Below are 26,245 nucleotides of genomic sequence, written 5' to 3'. Positions count from 1 at the left end.
GACATTGTTAGCCCAGCCACATGTGTTACGGTATACTATATTGGCAACGTGGAACTCGGACCGACCGCCTCAGGAGGCTTTCAGACAGCGGGGGTAGGAAAAGGGAGAGTGCATGCCGAGCTGGGATTGGCTGAAACGGGAGGCGTGTACCGGTTGCCATAGTAACTGCCACCTCCTACTCCCACGCTGAGAGCTGTCAGAACACGCACATTGTTTTAATAGCACTATAAGTTCAGCCTTTTACATAACTAGGGATAAAAGTGATGTTTTGATATTTACTCGTTTTTCTTGGCCTGAGCTCTCTTCCATTTCCGTGATGTATTCGCACGCTTCCTTTGAACTTCTCCAATACTTGTATCAATAGATTTAACAGTTAGATCCATTATAATACTAATTATTAATAAACAATATGGACATCACAATAAATCATACACTTCACTCTTAAACAAACATGACTACATCACGTGACCAAACTAGAGCTCCCCATTGGCTGTGAGGAGAATGTGAGTTTTGCACTAGAGTCCTCAGTGAAGAATGTTAGTTTTGCTTCAAAACGTGAATTTCAACATTAAATTTAAATAGGATACTGTTAGTTTTGATGGTGTAAACCTTCAGTATAATGTACATGTCAATGTGAAAAATAATGATATATCAATAACTCATTTTCCAAAAACGTGGAAAATTTGACTTTTACAGTTAGACCCTTCATATATTGATACATCTATGTGTATAAATGGGAATTTTATGAATGTTAAGAGATAAGTTTGCAGAAGTGAGATCGTGGAGTGTGTGACGTGAGCTATGAGAGGGAGAGATAGGCCTGACATATCTCATGATAAAGTGTTTATTCAGAACGTCTGCACATGTAGAGTAGAGTAGGGTTGGGAAGAGTATTAAATTAGATGAAGTAAGATGTCAATGAGACAGTGAAAGGAGCTGAGTTATGGCACCGTCTCAGCTGGAGAATGGAGGTGTGGCAGGCTACATGTAGAGCTGGCAATCCGCTCATATGTGGGCTGTTACATAAAGGAGTGGTGAGGAAACTAATCATTGACAGCTTAAGGTGTCTATGAGTTCTCGGTTCCCGGCCTCGTGAGACATGGCTGGTAGTGGCATCCCAGAGAACGGTGGCACCAGTTCCTCGCCAGGCGATGATGTAGCGACCAGACAGATTTAGGATAGAATGAGGATAGATTTAAGTAGATAGTTTAGCAAGATGTAGCAGTAGCGTCTTGCATGTGGAGCTGGATATCCGAACGTGTGTGAGATGCTACACAGTAGATTTAGTATGAAATTAGTTAGAGATTTTGCGGTATTTAATTAGTTAATCCTGTCATGAACTAGTTTTTATTTATTACCTTATACCGATGGTGTGTACTATGGTGGGGCAATAACGATGTATGTATGTATGTATGTATGTATGTATGTATGTATGTATGTATGTATGAATGTATGTATGTATGTATGTATGTATATATGTATGTATGAATAACTTGTCAAGAGAGATGTTCAATAAATTTCCAATTTCTTTGCAATCATTTAAGCAAAGGCCAGGAAAACAACAGAAAGGGAATCTGCCACCTGGGTGACTGCCCTCAATGCAGATCAGTAGTGATTGTTTGATTGATTGGTTTATTGATTGATTACGTATTTTGACAGTTTATATTAACAAGAAACACAGTAAGAACTAGTTGTGAAGAAGTAAAAGAGTATACACGAGCACTTCTGCTGATTCTAGTTTCGCAGAAATTGAAATAAAGATTCTGGTTCATTATCTTCCTATTCAGATAGCTGTGAATTTATTCATATTATTTAGGTGTTATACAGTTATATATACCCGAACAATGGATGCACAATAATATTCTACATGAAAAATAGAAAAAAAGAACTATTTCTATGTTTGGTTCCTAAATCCTCTAAATTCGAATACACTTGACTTCGGTTACGCTCACTTTAAGAAACAACATGGCGTCTCCATAAGTAACATTCATGTCTTGTATCCCTAGACTGACTTTGATAAAATACCACGACAAATCTTTTCAACTGTTAATCTTAGTTTTCCAGACTGGGGCCACAGGGCAGACTACTAGAGACATAAAATTGACAAAATGTTAGAGGACGAGATAAGTAGTATAATACAGGGATTCTGCCGCCACCTCCTCCTCCGGCTCTCGGGAGAGGCCTCCACCTCCCGCGGGAAATTTGAATTTTGGCGGGAGATTTTAATTTGTAAACAAAGCCACGTGCTTTTTGACAGCTGTCATCGACAACAACGCATCGCTAACCTCACTGCTGCCATCTTGACGGGCCTAAACCTCAGTGGTACCAACTTAACCTAACTAGCGCGAGATTTGAATAGGTAAACAAATCCACGTGTTTTTTGATAGCCACGTGCTTTTTGACAGACAACAACGCATCGCTAATCTCAGTACTGCCATCTTGACGGGCCTAAACCTCAGTAGTAGAAACTTAACCTAACTAGCGCGAGATTTGAATTTGTAAACAAATCCACGTGTTTTTGACAGCCACGTGTTTTTTGACAGACAACAACGTATCGCAAACCTCAGTGCAGCCATCTTGACGGACCTAAACCTTAGTGGTACCAACTTAACCTCACTAGCGCGAGATTTGAATTGGTAAACAAATCCACGTGCTTTCTTGACAGCTGTCATCCGGCATCTTTAAACTACAGAGCACCGTGCTGCCCTCTTTATCGCAGTAGCTGCAAATTCGTCACCTGTCATCCGCAGTGCTGTCATCTTGGCGGGCCTAAACCTCAGTGCTACCAACTTAACCTCACTAGCGCGAGATTTGAATCGGTAAACAAATCCACGTGCTTTTTTAATAGCTGTCATCCGCCGTCTTTAATCAAGAGAGCGCCGTGCTGCACTCTTATGTGGTGGCGGCAAATTCGAAGTGCTTTACAAACTCGCGTGCTTCTGTTATCCACCATCTTTAATCCAGAGAGGACCGTGCTGTCCTCTTTGTGGCGGTGGCAAATTCCACGTGCTTTACAAACCCACGTGCTTTTTTGACAGCTGTCATCCGCCATCTTTAATCAAGAGAGCGCCGTGCTGCACTCTATGTGGTGGCGGCAAAGTCGAAGTGCTTTACAAACTCACGTGCTTTTGCTATCCGCCGTGTTTAATCCAGAGAGGACCGTGCTGCCCTCTTTGTGGCGGTGGTAAATTCCACGTGCTCTTGTTTGGAAACAAACTCACGTGCTTTTTTCTGACAGCTGTCATCCGCCATCTTTAATCAAGAGAGCACCGTGCTGCTATCATGCGGGCAATTTCGTCAGCTGTCATCCGCCATCTTTAATCTACAGAGCACAGTGCTGCAATCTTTAGCTGAGATGTGGTGGCGGTAAATTCTACATGCTTTACAAAGCCACGTGCAGCTGTCATCTGTCATGAGAGCACCGTGCTGCCCTCTTTCGTCAGCTGTCATCCGCTATCTTTAATCTACAGAGCACCGTGCTGCCCTTTAGTTGAAATGTGGTAGCGGCAAATTCTACATTCTCTTGTTTGGAAACAAACCTATGCGCTATTTTCTGACAGCTATCATCTGCCATCTTTAATCTAGAGAGCACCGTGCTGCCCTCTTTAGCTGGATAACTTTGAAAGGGCTTGGTATGTAATTTCTCCAAAAAAACTAAGAGTATAATCGAACACTGTACTCGATACAACATATGATCAGAACATTGAATGATGTGTTTGGGGTGCACCTTCGTTCTAAGAGAATCGAACCCGAGACTGCCGGGTGAGAGGCGAGCACACTAAACCAAACCGTAGGAGCCGACAATTCTCTTTCTATATATTAATTTCGTTGGCTATTTCTAGCCAAGTGCAGCCTAAAAATAAATCCTAGTCTTGTTACATCAGGAAGGGTAACTGACTAAATCCTGGTCTTTCAGCGTCAGGAAGGGCATCTAGCCGTAAAACATTCTTGCGATTTAAACTCTTGCGTCAGGAGGGGGCACTCGGCTGTAAAACATATGTTTAATCCCGGCCCTGTTACGTTAGGAACCACATCTAGCTGTAAAAACAGGAGCTCCAAACATTTACAGTGTTAAGCTTTATGAGCAGGCTATGTGCTCACACCGGGTTACATTTTTGTTCTGCTGCTTAGAATGTCTTTGAAGTTGCACCTGTGTAGTCAGTCAGAGTGAGGTAAGGAATGCATGCGTTGACTGAAATTGTACACTCGTCTTCCGGCTGTAGTAACCTTGAACGAGGACACTGCGTGCTGATAAGCTACTTGTAACTCAAAGAGCGTTTTCTTAGTCGTGTTAGTAATTCCTTCTGGTGTAAGTTCTTAAGATAAAATATTATGATTGTAGGGAGAGGTTTAAACCCAGTACCAGCACATAGCCTACCCCTATCGAAAGAGTCTGCACGACGCCGGCACATAGGCAACTCCTGTTGAAGGAGCCTGTACAAGGTTTAACGCCCCCATCAACAGCGTTATATGCCCTTACTTAATGCTGGCTTTTTTCACACCCTCTGGTTATTCGAAACTGCCGAAGATGTAATATACAACAGTAGGGAGAGAGTAAAACCCGGTGCCGGAACATAGCCTACTCCTACCGAAGAAGCCTGCACATAGCTTATCGCCTCAATCCGACAGACGAATCACCATCAACATCTTGTACTCACAACGATTTTCTGAGAAGCCTGCGCAAGGTTTAACGTCCCCATCAACAGCGTTATATGCCCTTACTTAATGCTGGCTTTTTTCACACCCTCTGGTTATTCGAAACTGCCTAAGAATGTAATATACTACAGTAGGGAGAGGGTAAAACCCGGTGCCGGCACATAGGCTACTCCTACCGAAGAAGCCTGCACAAGGCTTATCACCTCCATCCGAAAGATGAATCACCATCAACATCTTGTACTCACAATCTTTTTCGAAGGAGTCTGCACAAGGTTGAACGTCCCCATCAACAGCGTTATATACCCTTACTTAATGCTAGCATTTTGCACACCCTCTGGATATACGAAACTGCCTAAGAATGTAATATACAACAGTAGGGAGAGGGTAAAACTCGGTGCCGGCACATAGGCTACTCCTACCGAAAAAACCTGCACATAGCTTATCGCCTCCCTCCGACAGATGAATCACCATCAACATCTTGTACTCACAATCATTTTCGAAGGAGCCCGCACAAGGTTTAACGTTCCCATCAACAGCGTTATATGCTCTTACTTAATGCTGGCTTTTTGCATGCCCTCTGGTTATTCGAAACTACCTGAGAATGTAATATGTAATAGTAGGATGGCCTCCATCCCACAAATGAATCACCCTCAACACTCTTGTACCCGCAATCATTCTCGCTACTTCGGAAGATAGAGGGTTCGAACCCCTACTGTCGGAAGCCGTGAAAAGCAAATGCTAGGCGAGGGACCTGCGCGATCGTCATAACGTGTAATTACATGATCTAGCCGGATGCGGTCTTAGCTCAATACCTTTAAGTGCCTACAGGTAAGGAATACCGCGGATGTCGGCTTCTTGCTTAGCTTAGTACCCTCCCGTTTAAGTCCAGAGGTCGAGGATCGCGCGCTAACTTACTAAGGCTCGATCCGCTGCAGAACTCTTAAATTCTGACACCTCGGCATCAACAGCAGGTTCGATCCCGGCTTAAATACGTCAGCCTGCAGAACTCAGCGTAAGGCACTCAGGAGAGCTCTTGTTGCATAAACACTTCGTTCCAACTGTACTGCAGTTGTCAGCGACTTTCACATCCGCTTGGTAACAAGCAGCATATTTACTCGCTGCAGTCGGCGTGAAGCGCTCACAGTTCTTTGTGTGTGTTTATTACGTGCACATCCCCCGTCTAAGTACTGTCTGCTGTGAATATTATTCTTCAGCCTTCAACCTTATAGAGGTCAGACATACCTTAAAATCTTCGCGCTGCAAACTGTTACTGGGATGAATAAAATGCGTGCGTTCAAGCCTGAAACTCAAATGATAATATTCTGGTCGTACCTAAAAAGAACAAACATATATGAATGTAGTGTAGGGTACATCAGCTAGCCTAGCTACCTTTACAACTCAAAGTTCGAAATATACCTTAAAAATGCACGTGCTGCAGACTGTTACTCGGATGAATAAAATGCGTGCGTTCAAGCCCGAAACTCGAATGATAATATTCTGGTCGTACCTAAAAAGAACAAACATATATGAATGTAGTGTAGGGTACATCAGCTAGCCTAGCTATCTTTACAACTCAAAGTTCGAAACATACCTTAAAATGTTCGCGCTGCAAACTGTTACTCGGATGAATAAAATGCGTACTTTCAAGCCTGTAACTCGAATGATAATATTCTAGTTGTACCTAAAAAGAAAAGAAAATATATATGAATGTAGATGTTTATTATCTAGCGTAGAAGTTGCTTTGCAAACAGTAACTAACAGTTCAGGCTTACCTTAAGTTGAAGGCTGAAGAATAATATTCACAGCAGACAGTACTTAGACGGGGAATGTGCACGTAATAAACACACACAAAGAACTGTGAGCGCTTCACGCCGACTGCAGTGAGTAAATATGCTGCCTGTTACCAAGCGGATGTGAAAGTCGCTGACAACTGCAGTACAGTTGGAACGAAATGTTTATGCAACAAGAGCTCTCCTGAGTGCCTTACGCTGAGTTCTGCAGGCTGACGTATTTAAGCCGGGATCGAACCTGCTGTTGATGCCGAGGTGTCAGAATTTAAGAGTTCTGCAGCGGATCGAGCCTTAGAAAGTTAGCGCGCGATCCTCGACCTCTGGACTTAAACGGGAGGGTACTAAGCTAAACAAGAAGCCGACATCCGCGGTATTCCTTACCTGTAGGCACTTAAAGGTATTGAGCTAAGACCGCATCCGGCTAGATCATGTAATAACACGTTATGACGATCGCGCAGGTCCCTCGCATAGCATTTGCTTTTTTTACGGCTTCCGACAGTAGGGGTTCGAACCCGCTATCTCCCGAAGTAGCGAGAATGATTGCGGGTACAAGAGTGTTGAGGGTGGTTCATTTGTCGGATGGAGGCGATCCTACTCTTCCATATTACATTCTCAGGTAGTTTCGAATAACCAGAGGGCGTGCAAAAAGCCAGCATTAAGTAAGGGCATATAACGCTGTTGATGGGGACGTTAAACCTTGTGCAGACACCTTCGAAAATGATTGTAAGTACAGGATGTTGATGGCGATTCATCTGTCGGATGGAGGTGATAAGCTGTGTGCAGGCTTCTTCGGTAGGAGTAGGCTATGTGCCGGCACTGGATTTTACCTTCTCCCTACTATTGTATATTACATTCTTAGGTAGTTTCGAATAGCCAGAGGGTGTGCAAAAAGCCAGCATTAAGTAAGGGTATATAACGGTGTTGATGGGGACGTTAATCCTTGCGCAGACTCCTTCGAAAAAGACTGTGAGTACAAGATGTTGATGGTGATTCATCTGCCGGATGGAGGCGATAAGCTGTGTGCAGGCTTCATCGGTAGGAGTAGGCTATGTACCGGCACCGGGTTTTACCCTCTCCCTACTGTTGTATATTACATTCTTAGGTAGTTTCGAATAACCAGATGGTGTGCAAAAAAGCCAGCATTAAGTAAGGGTATATAACGCTGTTGATGGGGACGTTAAACCTTGCACAGGCTTCTCAGAAAATGGTTGTGAGTACAAGATGTTGATGGTGATTCATCTGTCTGATGGAGGTGATAAGCTGTGTGCAGGCTTCTTCGGTAGGAGTAGGCTATGTACCGCACTGGGTTTTACACTCTCCCTACTATTGTATATTACATTCTTAGGTAGTTTCGAATAACCAGAGGGTGTGCAAAAAGCCAGCATTAAGTAAGTTTATATAACGGTGTTGATGGGGACGTTAAACCTTGTGCAGACTCATTCGAAAATGATCGTGAGTACAAGATGTTGATGGTGATTCATCTGTCGGATGGAGGTGATAAGCTGTGTGCAGGCTTCATCGGCAGGAGTAGGCTATGTACCGGCACCGGGTTTTACTCTCTCCCTACTGTTGTCTATTACATTCTTAGGTAGTTTCGAATAACCAGAGGGTGTGCAAAAAGCCAGCATTAAGTAAGGGTATATAATGCTGTTGATGGGGACGTTAAACCTTGTGCAGACTCCTTCGAAAATGATTGTGAGTATAAGATGTTGATGGCGATTCATCTGTCGGATGGAGACGATAAGCTGCGTGCAGGCTTCATCGGTAGGAGTAGGCTATGTACCGGCACCGGATTTTACCCCCTCCCTACTGTTGTATATTACATTCTTAAGCAGTTTCGAATAACCAGAGGGTGTGCAAAAAAGCCAGCATTAAGTAAGGGTATATAACGGTGTTGATGGGGACGTTAAACCTTGTGCTGACTCCTTCGAAAATGATTGTGAGTACAAGATGTTGATGGCGATTCATCTGTCGGATGGAGGCGATAAGCTGTGTGCAGGCTTCATCGGCAGGAGTAGGCTATGTACCGGGACCGTGCAGGCTCTTTCGATAGGAGTAGGCTATGTGCTAGCACTAGGTTATACCCTTTCCGTACAATCATAATATTTTATCTTAAGAACTTACACCAGAAGGAATTACTAACACGATTAAGAAAATATTCCGTGAGTTGCAAGTAGCTTATCATACACGCACTGTCCTCGTTCAAGGTTACTACAGCCGGAAGACGAGTGTACAATTTCAGTCAACGCATGCATTCCTCACCTCGCTCTAACTACAGAGGTATAACTTCAAAGACAGTGTTCTAAGCAGCGGAACAAAAATGTAACCTGGTGTGAGCACATAGCCTGCTCCTAAAGCTTAACACTGTAAATGTTTGGAGCTCCTGTTTTTACAGCTAGATGTGGTTCCTAACGTAACAGGGCCGGGATTAAAAATATGTTTTACAGCCGAGTGCCCCCTCCTGACGCAAGAGTTTAAATCGCAAGAATCTGTTTTACGGCCGATTGCCCTTCCTGACGCTGAAAGACCAGGATTTAGCCAGTTACCCTTCCTGATGTAACAAGACTAGGATTTATTTTTAGACTGCACCTGGCTAGAAATAGCCACACGAAATTATTATATAGGAAGAGAATTGCCGGCTCCTACGGTTTGGTTTAGTGTGGTTGCCTCTCACCCGGCAGTCTCGGGTTCGATTCTCTTAGAACGAAGGTGCCCCCCAAGCACATCATTCAATGTTCTGATCCATATGTTGTATCGAGTAGAGTGTTCTATTATATTCTTAATCACTTATTTTGTAATATAATCTTCAAGTATTCGATAAAGCTATGCCTTAACAGAGCAGGGAAAAGGAGGTTATAACAATCGCTATCTTACGCAAGCCGTTCAGAACTGTAGTCTTGTTTTCTTTTAGAACAAAGGTATTCCTTGACATGTTCTTTTTAAATTGCCCGCTACTACGATAAAGAGCGCAGCACGGTGCTCTCAGATGGCGGATGTGGAATTTGCCGCCACCACATGTCAAAGAATAAAGATGCCAACACGATGCTCTCTTGGCAGTTTTTCAAATTGTCCGCCACCACAGAGTGCAGCGCGGCGCTCTGTAGATTAAAGATGGCGGTCGCAAGAGTGCGGCACGGTGCTCTGTAGATTAAAGATGGCGGATGACAGCTAACGAAATTACCCGCATGATAGCAGCACGGTGCTCTGCAGAATAAAGATGGCGGATGACAGCTGACGAAATTGCCCTCATGATAGCAGTGCAGTGCTCTATTGATTAAAGATGGCGGATGACAGCTGTCAGAAAAAAGCACGTGGCTTTGTTTCCAAACAAGAGCACGTGGAATTTTTCAAATTGCCGCCGCCACATTTCAAAGGTATCTAGCTAAAGGGTGCAGCACTGAGGTTTACGATGCAAGATGGCGGATGACAGCTGTCAGAAAAAAGCACGTGGCTTTGTTTCCAAACAAGAGCACATAGAATTTTTCAAATTACCGCCGCCACATTTCAAAGGTATCTAGCTAAAGAGTGCAGCACTGAGGTTTGTGATGCAAGATGGCGGATAACAGCTGCCAGGAAAAAAGCACGTGAGTTTGTTTCTAAACAAGAGCACGTGGAATTTACCGCCACCACAAAGAGGGCAGCATGGTGCTCAAAGATGGCTGCTGTCACGTGGAATTGCCTGCCACCACATTTCAAAGGTATCTAGCTAAAGAGGGCAGCACGGTGCTCAAAGATGGCTGCTGTCAAAAAGCATTTTGCAAATTATCCGCCACCACATTTCAAAGGTAAGCAGCTAAAGAGGGCAGCACTGTGTTCTATAGATTAAAGATGGCGGATGACAGCTCTCAAAAAAAGCACCTGGATTTGTTTACCGATTCAAACCTGGCGCTAGTGAGGTTAAGTTGGTAGCACTAAGGTTTAGACCCGCCAAGATGGCAGCACTGCCGATGACAGGTGACGAATTCGCAGCTACTACGATAAAGAGGGCAGCACGGTGCTCTGTAGTTTAAAGATGGCGGATGACAGCTGTCAAAAAGCACGTGGATTTGTTTACAAATTCAGATCTCGCGCTAGTTAGGTTAAGTTTCTACTACTGAGGTTTAGGTCCGTCAAGATGGCAGTACTGAGATTAGCGATGCGTTGTTGTCTGTCAAAAAGCACGTGGCTGTCAAAAAGCACGTGGATTTGTTTATTAATTCAAATTTCGCCCTAGTTAGGTTAAGTTGGTACCACTGAGGTTTAGGCCCGTCAAGATGGCAGCAGTGAGGTTAGCGATGCGTTGTTGTCGATGACAGCTGTCAAAAAGCACGTGGCTTTGTTTACAAATTAAAATCTCCCGCCAAAATTCAAATTTCCCGCGGGAGGTGGAGGCCTCTCCCGAGAGCCGGAGGAGGAGGTGGCGGCAGAATCCCTGTATTATACTACTGAGATAATTACTCATAGTATTGTACCTCAGCTTAGAATGCTCCTCTCTTACCTATCCCAAAGCGAATGGATGCCCCAGGGAAGCAGAAGTATAATATATTCATAGAGTATAGAGCGCTGAACTCTGGTTCCACATTTTCTGCTTATCCAATTCCTTTGATTTAGCAATTATTAGATGCGCTAAGGAGGGCCCGCAATTTTTCAACGATGGATTTAGCGTCAGACTACCATTAAGTACCATTACGGCCCGAGGACCTTGAGAAGACGTAATTCTCCACCTTAGGTAAACACTGCGAGTACCTACGAATGCCCCTAGTACGTTTGTGAGGCTAATGAATGTAGCTAGGTCAGGGTTAATCGGTGTAAAATGTGAGATTTACCTTGATGATATTTTAATGTTTGCAAATTCTATTGAGGAAAAAAATGAGCATAGGGACGTGTTCCAGAGATTGAGGGAACATCGGCCTAAATTACAGCCAGACAAGTGCGACTTAGTAAGAACGGAGGTAGCATTTCTGTTTAAACTTCGGTAACATCCTCCCCACTTTAACATCGAGGATAGCTCGAACATTATGCAGCTGTTGGCTAAGACCGATCACCAACAACTCCATACACCATCTGTCTAACCATAGCAATAAGGAAACTTCATCTCAGCTCATCCGTATAGCGAACTGACTAGTAACAACCAGTGAAGTGCGGCGCACTATAGCACAACTGCCACCACCAGAAACATCTGGCCACTCCATTCAATGTCGGATAATAACGACGCCGTAGTTCAATGTGCTCTCCAAACAGGCACGGTAGGTTGCACCTCGGATGGACCAAATTATGGTAGCCACTGGAACATTAACGTATCCGCAGCAGAAATAGGAATTTATGAAAGAAAGCCATCGTCCAGAAATTTAGAAGAACTTGAAGAGACTAAAGAGCTCGAGTGTGGGTTTTCTTTTTGTTTTTCCTACTTAATTAAATGTTGATTTTGAGACACCCAACTGGTGGCTCCACAAAACCCCTTAGGGAGATCCCCTCCCAATCCCCCCAGGGCAAGCGCTACTTAAAATTTCAAAGGAAAGGAGAGGAGATACAAAAAATTACTGGAGTTTACCCTAGACCCATAATTTTACAGAAAGAAACCAAGATTTTACACAACACAATACTTAATAAAAGAAATTTACAAAGAAAAACAAATTAAAAAACATATGTTGCTGAGGATACAGCACGAACCCATTACAATTCACCCAATCCCATCACACACATTTAACTACCCAACAATCAAGCACAACAGGTATGACAGGTCAGCACAAAGGAGAAAACATCCCCCAAGTAATAATTAACCCAGAACTAGATCTTAATATACTGAAGAACTACACACACACAACTTTACTCTTAGGGCACAAAAATGTGTCATCCATATTGCGCCGTTCCCGCGTCCAGCTCAAGTCGCAACAAGATCCAGACTAGCTCGAAATTATCGTTAATCTTCAGTCAGTGTTGAATCGGGGTCATGCGTTCTGATAGAGAGTAGCCGAACGAGATAAACGACTGAATTCAGCTTACATCTACGCGTTAGACGTCCCCATCTCGCGGTTCACATCATTTCCTCAAAAATTGCTACGATTCTTAGCCTATTTTCACTTATAACTACATGCTTAACCTAAGTATTCATTGAAAGAATGGATAAGTTTTATCTAACATTATTAAATTAAAAAGATCTTGACAAATGGTTTGATTAACCTACTATCAGGAAAAGAATCTAATTATTTCATCAGCTGACTTAGAATCTACTTATTATTCATAAAATATTTTAAAAGACATCTATTTAATATTATTCTCCTGGAAACTCAGTAGTCTGGCTTCTAAAAAGACTCCACTAATCAATGTCGACACCCTTCAATTACAGATAACCTTTCCAGTGATATCATTTCATGTGATCAAACAAGCCTCCTAACTCCATTTATTTGAGTAAAAATATTTGTGGTTAGAAATTCAGGACAATATAGGCAAAGTTCGCATTAACTTCCATATGTGGATTTTGTTTTTGATTACATTACATATACACGTAATATAGATCGTATTTTGTGTTATATATGGAATACTGAAGGATTAATATGCGTCATGGAATCAAATATAACTATTCTCAACCTTAAAGTGCGTCAACTAACTTAACATCGTCAATAAAATAACCATCTCTTCTATCTCGAACAGCAATAATCATCACCATCATTACTCTTCTTATAACTCGATCATTCTTCACATATATATCATCTACTTCATATTTCACATCTCGTATTTCAGTCTTCTTTACAATAACCACAATAATCCATCTTAACCTGGCGCATATGAATATATAATTACTATTCATCTACTTAAATATTCCATTTTATTCTCAATTTTCTTCAGATTCCTCTTATTTTCATATGTCTTCCTAACACCTCGATCTAACTTGTACATGGCATTAAATTAACTCCATTTCGTAATGTAATGTCCTAATCTAATCCTAACATTAACCACAATGTCATATCATATCAAAAGCTCAGGTAACTTAACCTCTTCACTCAATATTGATAGCATTACGAACGCATGGTTTGGTTATCACTGGTTAAATATATCCTAACTCAAAGGACTCGTCATTCTGCTCAGATGACTACCTAATAAACTCCTATGTTAGTAAATCGATTGTCTTTCCGCGTAACATCACTTCCTTTGAATATAATTCACGACAGCACTACAAACACACACACACACACACACACACACACACACACACACACACACACACTTGTGTCTAGCGCCTGACAATGTGAAGCCACTCGGCTACGCTCGGGTGAGATCTGTCGGCTATACTCGGCCGTGCTCGGATGAGATCTGTCGATTATACACGGCCGTGCTCGGGTGACATCTGTCGGCTATGTTCTACTGGCGCACATTAAGATAGTAATGGAATATCAGTGTCCATATATTAGGCAATACCTTCATTACAATTACTAACTAGTATATTTGTTATGGACTTTGTAATATTGAACTTTCCGATAGCAATGGGACACCAGTATTCAAATATTACTACAATATGATAGAAGCTTGAGACATGTTTCGGCATGAGAGATGTCGACAGAGATGCACTGGGCGTTGAAGCTGGCTAACAAACTACTGTGTATTCTATTCAAGGGATTTCGAACATTTTATAGAATAGTCTCCCAGTTTGTTATATTTCACTTATTCACTAACTGGAAAGCAGGTGGCATAATTTACATTAGATGCCACTGAAGCAGTCAAAGGACAAAGGTTTTCAAGCTTTTACGAGTTACTTTACTTCGCACCGACATAGATAGGTCTAATGGTGACGATGGGATAGAAAAGGGCTAGAAGTGGGAAGGAAGCGGTCGTGCACTTAATTAAGGTACAGCCCCAACATTTGCTTGGTATGAAAATGGGAAAGCATGGAAAACCACCTTCAAGGCTGCCAACAGTGGGGTTCTAACCACTATCTCCCGAATACAAGCTCACTGCTGCGCGCCTTTAACCGCACGGCCAACTCTCTCGGTGGTTTTCAAGTTCTTCGAATAGTAACCGATAATTACCAGGTTAATATTTCAATGTTTGAAACATTATGTGGGGGACGTGGCACTTTTGAAGCATGAAATAATACATCCATCCGGTAATGGAAGGTCACTATTTCTTTGTTATGACTCTAGTCACTTTTTGTATCGCTTCTGACAATCTCTGATTTTCTTATTGCAGCTTCCTCGAAATGAATTGCTAAACTGCTCCACTCTCATGAAAGACAAATTCACGAGAGAAATATAATGTGGCACTTGTAATGATGGGCATTCATAGTTCTTTTTAGAAATATTTTTAAAGCCACCTTTAATTAACATTGCCACAAATTATTTACAGAAGTGCGAGCGATTTATACAATTCAATAGAAACCTCTCAACAGGAAGATTTTAAAACTTCAGTGAGATCTATGAAACATACGCAGCGTTAATATGGTAACTTTTTATTAATTTACCTACTGTACTTTCAAAAACCTTAGCATACTGGAGTTGCATGGTTGGTTTAAGAAGTAGCGTAGGAATTAAGATTTGTAAATATCGGTGTGAGGTATAATGGGATTTAAGATTCAAATACTTAATTTCTACGAGCTGTGCGCATTTGAAAGTTGAGGAAGTAGGGCAATGTAGGGAGCTTAACTGCAAACGTGGTGGGTGATTGTCGAACAATTAGCTTGCCGACACGGCCGACTTGATGCGTCGCTCTAGGGCGCAGGGAGGGATCCAGTCGGCCGTGTTGCCGACTACCATCAGCTGCTTACCTGCCGGCCATATTGCATTTCATAGGTGACGGACCGAACTTAGCCGAGTTACTCCGAGTGGCTGCACATTGTCAGGCGCTAGACATAAGTCACACACACACACACACACACACACACACACACACACACACACACACACACACACACACATATATATATATATATATATATATATATATATATATATATATTGCAAGAATAGAAAATGGCACTTCTTAAAAACATGATATTTAAATTACTTACAGAATCTATGCTTTAATGAACTTATCTGTTCTTCCTGCTTTTCCCTCGTTGCTGAGTATGTCCAAATGCTTAGAACATGCTGGCAATGCGATTGCGACATCGCGTCAGCCTCCGGGAACATCTGGGAAGGTCTTTGCTCCATCACGGTCATCAGGGAATAGGTTTGTCGGCTTCAATTCCCCATCTCCAGACAGCCTTTGCCTCGGTCTTCTGAACCATCGCCCTCTACTATGGCTGCGCTAATACGCCTTCTCATTCGCCCGGTCACACATGTAAACGAGCCAACACGTCATAGTTACCAGTTCAGGCGCTTGGAGCGCTGGGAAGCTGGCATTAGTCTGCTGGAAGAGATACGGTCAGTGATCATTGCTAAGAGTGCTGCCGTAATTTGAGCCTGTGTTTGCCTTATTTGGCTTGTTCCTTTGGTCGTGAATCGTTTTAATGTTTATGTACATAATATTCATTACTGCTGTGTTCCTTGATGTAAGATGAAAAGCAGATCGGGAAGTGGGATTTCGTTTCATGAATTTCCTTTCAACGAGTAACAACGACATAAATCGCTAAATGGAATCTCAAGAAAGAATTTCTCTCTTAATTTTAATTCGAGGTCATATGTTTGCTACACCGAATAAATCCACACTTTCACGCTACGTATGAGAGATAAGGAACACCTCTTAGCAGGAAGTCAGTGGCTAAATGAAGCAGAGAGATTGTGTTTGTTGGTAGTCCATCGAACAGCAGATGTTCTATGACAAGAAACTGGACACCTTCTTTTAATAGAAAGACGCTTCGTTCCATGTTGAGCAAATAAAAACTACTCAAAGATGACTGTCATGCAAGCGAAAGTAGAAATCGAATTACCTGGTCAATAACGTTCTCCGTTTTATAATTTCCGCTGTGACTACAAAATAAAGGTTACCAGCAGCATTTTTAAGAGGCTTTTAGGGACAGAGCTATATACTTTAACACTCAAAACAATAAAGGAAGTCGAAGCTTGCGGGTTTTTCGTGTTGCGCATTGTGAGTGACAATCGTAAGAATAATGTTAGCATGATAAGAAGAATGTCTTCTCCAAAACACATTAAACCGAAGACCTGTCATCCTGTTGATAGTGAAATGCCTCTTCTTGCTTTCGACCAATCTCACATTCTGAAGAAGTAAGAAATTATTTACTAAAAGAATCTTTGATGGTTTCCAGGATATAAATGGTGATTTTATCAAGAAACTGTATCAGATGCAATCAAATGAAACTGTGAAACCGGTTCATTTTTCTTACACGCAAAAATATCGAGCCGTCTAAGTTTAAGAAAATGAACCTGCGGTGCGCGAAATATATTTTCACGACTGAAGTAATAACAGCCCTAGAATATTTAAAAGACCATTCGTATACAGATATACACGACTTTTTAATGGAGGTACCACTGTCAAATACATGTTATCATAAGAAAATGATTCGACATACATGTCAGTAGCACAAATGTAGCAACATTGCAACCGGACAAAATGCTTGATTATTTCGACAAGACCAAGGTGTGCAACAGCGCTAATGGACTTGATTTATAAAAGAGATTAAAACAGCAGGCTGCAGTACCCATCTGATTTGCCAATGTGGATTTTGAAAGTTATACATGATTTTGTATTGAAAGCACAACCATTTGTTCATAAAAATCCTGTTGCGTCTATGGTGACTATTTAATGTCCTTGTTGCGTGATTTTCCTCACTTCAGTTGTCCTAAAACCGGACATTCACAGTTATTGAGTGAAGTTATTTGCGAGTGTGTTATTCTTGTATTTCCAACGGCCGTAGCCGTGTTGAGACACCGGATCCCGTGAGATCTCCGAAGTTAAGCAACATTGGGCGTGGTCAGGAGTTGGATGGGTTGCCACGCGCTGTTGGTGGGGGTAAGGGAATGGAGGAGCGGAAAGGAACTGGCCACCCTACCGCACGTAAACTCCGGCTCAGGAACACCTCTGCGGAGGTTCGGACCTGCCTTCGGGCAGAATAACCCTTACCTTACCTATTCTTGTATTCTTAAATAACTTAGCCACATAAATAACAAAGATCTTTGAAAGACCGAAATATGAAAACGCGAAACACTTAAACAGAAAAGTGTGTGAAATTATTTAGTTCTACAGTATTTACTACCTACAAGCAAAGCAAAGTCACCTCCGTACAGGCCATGAAGGCCCTTGGGGGAGTGGAAGTTAAAGGCTTCCACCATTGTTAACCTCGGCACGTGATGGGGTAGAGTGGTTAGCTCTACGCCCCAGGAATTAACCTGGTACTCATTTTTGGTGTAGGGGTGTAGGCTGAGTGAACCTCAGGGCCATATGCACCTCCGGAAGTGGAAATCTCGTTTCTTAAATTTTTACGACTTTCTGACGGGGATTCGAAGCCACGTCCTACCGGGCGAACCGACCAGGCCTTTACCGCCTCGGCCAGGCAGCCCCTATTTACTACCTATGGTTAACATTATTTTGTACGGTTTTTCCGCTGCGGAGTTATACGTTCTTCACTGAATTTCTTTATTAAGGTGTAAGGTGTGATTCAAATGTATTTACCGAGTGATTGGCTGTATATTTAAACAGAAATTTACAAAACACTTAACGTGTGCTGTAATGAACAATTGTGTTTCAATGCCAGCGAAGCAGCGCTCGGCGGTGTAAATGGGAACTAGGCCCATATCGCTCATATCGGTGTACTGGGAAGGCGTATTAGCGCAGCCATAGTAGAGGGCGATGTCTGAATAAATGAAGTAGTCCATTTCTTGCGCAGTTGAAACAGAAATATATATTAAGCTTGTCAGTTTCGTCATCTTAAGAGTACAAAGCCTTCTATGATTTAGGAATGTATTGCTGCTAATGCTTCTTCTAATCGTATCGTATTAACATTTTGCAGATTACTAGTATGGTTTATCAAAGCTTCAATTACGATGAGATTTAATTTCTTTTAGCTCGTTTCTAATCGTCGTTGTTCTTATTTTCTTAAGAACAAGTGTATGAAGCTGGGTACTTTTTTCCTTGGTGTCTCGTGACGTAAATGATTACGTTACTATACAGTCCAGCTATTCTGTTCCAATTTATCAATTTACAGAAGCGCGGTATCCTCGTCGCATGATTTCTCCACTGAATTCTCAAACTTGTTCTTCAAATAAAAACCTTCTTTTCATGTCTATTTGCGTAGCGAACGCCTTAAGTAGATCCCTTCTCGAATGAAAATTTTCTAATAATACATTTTTTAACAATATTTCATCTTTCATTTTTTCACCGCCTTCTATATGTTATTTCTTTGCTTGCACGCGGTAAATGTATGATCTTCTTGACATTTGCGGTTATATTAGCGTGTCATTTTTAATGTTCTCGTGGCATAGCGTCCAGTTTTGCTCCAGAGTATTCACTGCTAACAGTGAAAATGGCACAATATGTTCTTTAAAATTCGACTGTAATTTATCATGTGCATTCTTAATTACCCATCATTAAAACACAACATAAATGGCAGATGAAATTTAGAATGCAGAGGAATTTAAAACAGGGAGATAGTTACATTTATTACGTTAACTTGCAACGTTGCTCACATTATCCCATGAAATGAGGTTAGATATTCACTATTCCTTTACCATGCCATGTACACATTACTTTAAAATTTTAACACTGATAAAACTCACTTTACGTATCAAGTATCACACCAGTCAAATTGAAACGCAATTAAGGCGAAGAATACAGAATTTAAAAAGACATAAAGTATACCGATAAAAAGAAATCCAACTCACTGTTATAAGGAAAAAAGGTCACAAATAACACCTTCATACCAGGGACTATCATATTACAGCATGCCACACCAAAATCCCCAAGTCTATCTGTCCTCAGACACAGGACATTCAAGAACACACACGAAACACAAGTGCGATGACCCCTGAATCAAGCAAAACCAAACAAGGGAAAAGGCACAACATGACCTAAGTACTACTGATTCCATCATACGACAGTACAAGAACACAAAACAACCAAAATTAGCAGTGCGATGACCCCTAAATTAAGGAGTACCAGAAAAAGAAAAGGGCAAAACATTACCTCAGTACTCTAGATTCCACCACACGACAATGAGACTATATTAGAACCAGTATCGTACTCCCAGGAGAGGAACGGCCTCAAAGCACCTTAGGTCCTAACCTCAGTTCTCACAAATGACCTCGCAAGGCACCCAAGACAAACACAAATTACATCCAACATATTTAAAATATTTACAAATATGGATGGACAGATATGACAAGGCTACCAAATTTAGAAACTTACTCAATTCACAGGACCACATTATCGAACGAACTAGGTGAATGAATTTAGAAGACACCAGCAGAATCAGATGAGAATAAAAACAGAGCAATTTAAATGAAGGAGTAATAAAACATTAACTAAAGACCTTTTACTAAATCGTAACACCTGCAAACTTTACTGCAAAAATTATGAATTTAGGATAACAGAAAATAAATATTTTTGACCTACGATGCACCAACAGATTTTACTAAAATTAATAGCTCAGAATTATGATACAGAAACAAACATTTGAAGAAAACCTTCCTAGTATATAATTTACAATAAACAATGGACACTCAACTCCATCTAGCCAACTAATACTAGGTCAAAGATTACAGAAGAATCTCGTATCAGATGAACGCCAGAATTCAAATGTGTCGTGAACACAAGTGCACATCTATAACCCGTGATAATTTGCAAAAGCGGCCTCAGCATTTCGTGGTTTACAGATATGGTGAACACGTGTCACCCTATGACACTATGCCAGTCCTCATAGAACTATCACTAGCAAGTATCGGAATACACGGGTAAATAAAAATAAGCGCAAGGAATCAGACGATGGAAAAGCCCCACAAACGAACTAGGAACATTTTCAAACTTTTAAGAAACTATGCATAATTTTGAGGATATAGAAAGTCCATACTACAGCGTTCAGGCCGCAATCTGATGGTACCACAGAGCAAGTGCATAGAATGCATAATCTCTTATCCGATGTAAGACTTTAGTAACTGGCAGAGAACCGCCTCAAGTAGTCCCATGCCTAATTGGAAACGAAACCAGGTACAGTAGAACACCGAAACAGCATACAGCACAAGACCAGAAATTTAGATGTACACTGAGTCACAACACGACGTAAAAGATAATTTTAAAATAATCACACACGAATAATGATACCAAATAAAACACAGCAGGCGACAAGAAATGTAATTTGAAAATAATTAGCCGAAACACCAAATTTATTAAACAGAATAAACCTCGAAAACGATCGGCAAAATGTTACGAACATTAACATAAAATTTGTTGCCGAAAATTTACCAGGACAGACGTTTGATAAAATCAAATAAGGCTCCATGCAAAAATTATCCACACCTACACGATGACCAGTACAATGATAAACACAACATTTTACTTAATCTGAAGAAAACAAGAAGAGTATGACACGAGTAACATTTAAAGATGGAAAAGCGTATGCGCGAACTCGAAGTAGGTCAGCACCAGCTGTCCTCCACAGACACGTACATCAGCTGTTCGAAATATAATCGAAGTCCCAAGAGGGAGTACAGCACTTACAGTGAAGAAGGAAAGGAAATTACGGACAGTGACTTACAATTTCCTCCAGCCGTAAATTACAGGGTGAAACACAGCAACACAGACTCCATATCTCGGAATGAATAACACATTCAACTGCTTAATCCGGACATAATAGGCAGCTTCCTCGGGATGTGAATATCGACCTCGAGCAAACATCGTGAAAACACTCACAAATAAACCTGAATTAGGAATGCACACGTAACAATTACAACCTAAAAAGAAACATGTCATCAATTAAATAATACTTTTCTCGTAGTTACATCAACATGACAGACAGACAGAAACGTAGTGAGAAAATTTTACAGGATTAGAAGGATCTAAATAGTATTTTAAAAGTTAGCTGATTATCAGGCAGAAAGCGAACATCCTACCGCGTATATTGCATAAAAGACACAAGGGAACATTCAATGAGTACCAACATGCGGAAGAAGACTTAACCCTAGATTACAAGAGAATCACGAAATCGCACGAATAACTATAATCCAAAGTAAAGAGAAGCAGAGGTATGGTAAAACACCATAAAGTGACCCTTCAAGGAGGCGATCAAGTATTGCTTAGAGATAAGACGTTACGGCCAGGAAGGAGTTCCAAATTTTCTCCGCCGTATAGGGGCCCGGATGTGATAGGGAAAGTTGAAGGCGTGAACTGTATTTTGAGATAGTTATTAAAGTGCATAAAATAGATTGAAACTATACATCTAAAGTGGGCCTAGAAGGTAAGTATAGTCTGGCTCATATTTTGATCGCAGTGTATTCCACACCTCCTTCCACTTCAACAATTATTTGGAACTAACAATGGTTGCTGGTAGGATTTATTTTGAAATACCCAGCCAAACCATGTAACCAAATTTAGGGGAGAATAGAAAGTTTCAGCTGGTAAAAAAGTATTTAAGTTGAGTGTTCTCCCAGGATGGTAATATAGTAAGTGAGATTGGGTCAAGGTGTAGTAAAGCTAATGCAGTGAGCTCGCAGTTGCGATCAACAGTATTCTGTAAGAAGGAAGTCAGCTCCCAGACGAAACTATCTTTACATCGGTCTGTTTTCAGACCAACTTTGCTTTACGGGACCGAAAGCTGAGTAGACTCAGGATATCTTATTCATAACTTAGAAGTAATAGACATGAAAGTAGCGAGAATGATTGCTGGTACAAACAGGTGTGAACAATGGCAGGAGGGTACTCGGAATGAGGAGTAAAGGCTCATTTAGGAATGAACTCGATGGATGAAACTGTACGCATAAACCGACTTTGGCGGTGGGTCATGTGAGGCGAATGGAGGAGGATAGGTTACCTAGGAGAATAATGGACTCTGTTATGGAGGGTAAAAGAAGTAGAGGGAGACCAAGACGACGATGGTTAGACTCAGTTTCTAACGATTTAAGGATAAGAGGTATAGAACTAAATGGGACCACAGCACTAGTTGCAAATAGAGGATTGTGGCCACGTTTAGTAAATTCACAGAGGCTTGCAGACTGAACGCTGAAAGGCATAACAGGCCTTAATGTGTATGTGTGTAAGTATGTATGTATGTATGTAAAGAAGTAGCCGTGAAGAAGTGCACATTGAGTATAGCTGTCGGTATTCGTCAGAGGGATTGTGTGATGCGAGGACACAGTCCAGATGTCACCTCGCACTGCTGAGAGATCACAGTTCAATTCCCCATTTTTCCTGTTATTTATGGGAAAAGCCACTAGAAATTAGAGAGAGACTAAAGTTATTACATAGTTAAAGCAGCAATTCAAACATAAGTCATGTTACTAAAATGCATCACTTGCAGAGTTTATAATTTCCTGAAAATGCTGTGTGACTGTAAATGAAAGAACACGTGTTATGAGTGAGTGATAGTGAAAGCCTACAGATGTTGTTGACAAACGGTAGGCTAGAGAGAGTGAGAGTGAATACTTTTCACCCTAGCGAGTCAACAAATATATCCTGTCGGAAGTAGACAAGGAGTGATACAGTTTTCCCTGTGTGATATCGGGCTAGCACAAACAACACTTAGACACAGAGATGTAAATAAAAAACAAATATTCACGCAGATTAATACCACGGCCAGTTCTGTCTCTCGTAGTAGGCGAGAAAAGAATACTTTTCTTACCGTCTTATGCCCTTGTGCTATCTGTCAAGGCAAATAAAAGATACCTTCTTCTCACTTTTCCATAATTTCCAATAGGACATAGTTTGTTCATGGTTGACTAAATGAAGGGAAGTGCAACAATACCACTGAATGCAGTAACCACAAGGTCACCAAACGCTATGTTCCGTAAGCCCAATAAGCGTGTTTCACTACCATACCCTGGTGAGGACCTCACTATCTAGAATAGATGCGACGACGATGAATGATAAAATATTGAGAGACAGATTGTTTTAATAGTGAACAGCAGAGAAACATCTTAACCATTTATCAGTTTAAGCAGGATAATTTGCATTTACGCTGTAATGCGAAATCCGCAGAAAGTGAAATCCTTCGAAGATGAGAGCCGAACCTCATAGTCAGTGGTTCGATATTGTGTGAGGGTGTGTAAAATAGATTGAACAATGTAGTAGTGGGTACAGTGTTCGATGACCTGTTGTAAGAGAGAGGTTGTCCGTGAAGTAGACGAACTCACAGGTGTGTATACCGAGTGTAAGGATTAATTGGTGAGATCTGGCATCTCATACGTAGGAAAGCTTTCATCGCTATTGTGATATTCTTACTTTTAGGGTAGTCTGACTCTACGATGATAGAGTCTGCTGATTAATCAATTACTGTATTATTACAGAGGACGTAGTTATGGGATCTTGATAGACGAAGAGTACAACAACTCACTGAGAGTATAGCGAGAAAATTCTTTCATTTGCAGGTCATTCCTTGGAGGTACGAGATGGAGACTTCCACACGGAAGGTGGATTGGGTCATGACGATCATTCAAATATTAGCACAAGGGATTACCGTGTGAGAAGCATTAGATTTTCAAGTGTTACCGTATGAGAAAACCCCAGGAATATACTTTAAGGATCAAAGAGATGTGTCAATTGTAACACAATTTTGAAACATACCGTAAATGATTTCGGCATAGTATATTTGCATCGGCGCTGTTTGAAAAAATAAGATGATTCCAAAGCAAAGGCGAGAATATGTCATCAATTCTCCTAACAAGGTTGATGATACCAAGATTCTGCGTAAAACAAACAGTTTACGAGCAGAGTGATAGGAAGCAACACTGGAGGGGGGAGATAGGAGAGGTTTCCGTGGTAGGTACCAGAAATGAGAAAAGGATCCATCATTCGACAATTCGGATAATAAAATATATTAGACAATAGACTTTGTAATTACATACACAGATTAACATGGGATTTGAAAAAGGTCCAAGAGATGTCATAGATGAAGTCCAGTAACGCGTTTTCCCACTTTCATTAAAGACCACAAAGTTTGAACAATCAAAACAAAGGAAGAAACTGCTACCCAAAATCTTCTCACAAAGTTTAGAAAGATTTACATACACCGCAGACTCATAACATTTCTTTTTAGGATAACAAGGATAAGCTTTTCATAAAGCAACATTTTAGCATGACAACCATAACTAATGGCCACGATTAAAAAAAAACCAACACCTCCAGGGTGTTTTACAAAACTGTAATAATGCAAGCAAAGGAGGGACGGGAGGGAAAAGAGGAAGATGAAAAATAACAAGGATGAAAGAAAAACAGGGATCCGACTGCGGCTAGTGTACTATTCAGAAGGTTTGAACATATCTTGTCGACGGAGGTCACTCTTAGTCCAAATTAAAGATTATCATCTTCATTTTATGTCGTGAAAATTTTAAGTCCAAAGAACATCGAAACAGATTAGGCACAAAATAAGGCCTTCAATAAGGTGAATGAGAAAACTGACAAGTGCAAAATTAAAAGTGAAGTGTTGGCTCACCCAGCGTCCCGACGATACGAAGTTTCCAGTTGGACGGGAGAGACTTTCGCTTGAATACAGCAAGCCGCACAAGGACAGTGGCCCCCTCCACACACACACACTGTATGCAATTCGATGCCAGGCTGGTGAGACGGGCACGGCAGTGCATTATATATACGCCAAGAACAGGAATGATGACGTCAGAAAATTCGGTTAAGAAAGAGGCAATTTGATCAGAATGAATGGAATTGATACTATGAGACATCGATGAAGTCAAAGAAGGATAATCAGCAATATTAATGGAATAACTGTTGAAAAAAATGCTAAGAAACCGTAGAGTTCATTGAATCAAAAATTAGGCCAGTAAAGGAGAAAACAACATAGCCTAAAACAATAGGAGAAGATAAGTCTGAAACATCAAGAAAGGTAAATGGCCAAGAAAAATGTTGAATTTTAACAGTGAGAGAAATATGACCAAGAACATCAATAGGGTGATTAGAAGCCGAAACACAACAGGCAGTAGAAGGAAAATAATTAAGATGAGAAAGTACCTTTTTCAAGGATTCAAAGAAGGATAAACTGATTAAGAAAACAACAGCCCCTGAATCAAGAAGAGCGACTGAAAGGACATTATTAATAGTCAAGACAATATGAGAAGTAGGGGGTACAAATGACGAACTCATTCAAAAAAGGTTGAGAAGAACATTTGAGCGGCAAAGAACGAACATTGGAAACAAAGTTAGAAGGGGACTGAACAACAGAAGACAGATGTTTCCCATCATGACGCCTACTGTCTAACGACGCGGGTAAGAGACGTTTCCCGAATAGGGAGTAGCACAATTCCTAGAAATATGACGCTTTCGTTTACAACGGAAGCAGATAATAGAACGAGTATTATCAGAAGAAACGGATGTAGAATGTAAAGCTAAAGAAGGGGAAGGTGAAGGACGAGAATCTACAGGAGGTGGGATAGATGAGTAATAAGAAACATCCCCCAAAGAATTAATGGCTAAATTATAAAGCTGAAGCATGGACGTAGGAGGATTTAAAGCGTTAAAGAGCTGACGAAAGGAAGGAGTAGCGTAGAATTGAACAATGGAAATTAAGTCATTAACCAAGTGAGCGATATTTAAAATATCACTGTAGGTTGTAATCGAATCAAGATAATCATGAGCAGGTTCGGTGGGAAGTTGATGACGACGAATAAATTCAAGGCTGAGCTTACAACGTATTTCGTAAGGTAAGAAATAGTTATGCATGGCATTACGAAGTTGATACCAATTCGAAAAGCTTAACATATAATCAACCCCAAATT

This window comes from Anabrus simplex, chromosome 1 (assembly GCF_040414725.1).
Source record: "Anabrus simplex isolate iqAnaSimp1 chromosome 1, ASM4041472v1, whole genome shotgun sequence".
Taxonomy (NCBI): domain Eukaryota; kingdom Metazoa; phylum Arthropoda; class Insecta; order Orthoptera; family Tettigoniidae; genus Anabrus; species Anabrus simplex.
This window is presented reverse-complemented; position numbering follows the sequence as displayed.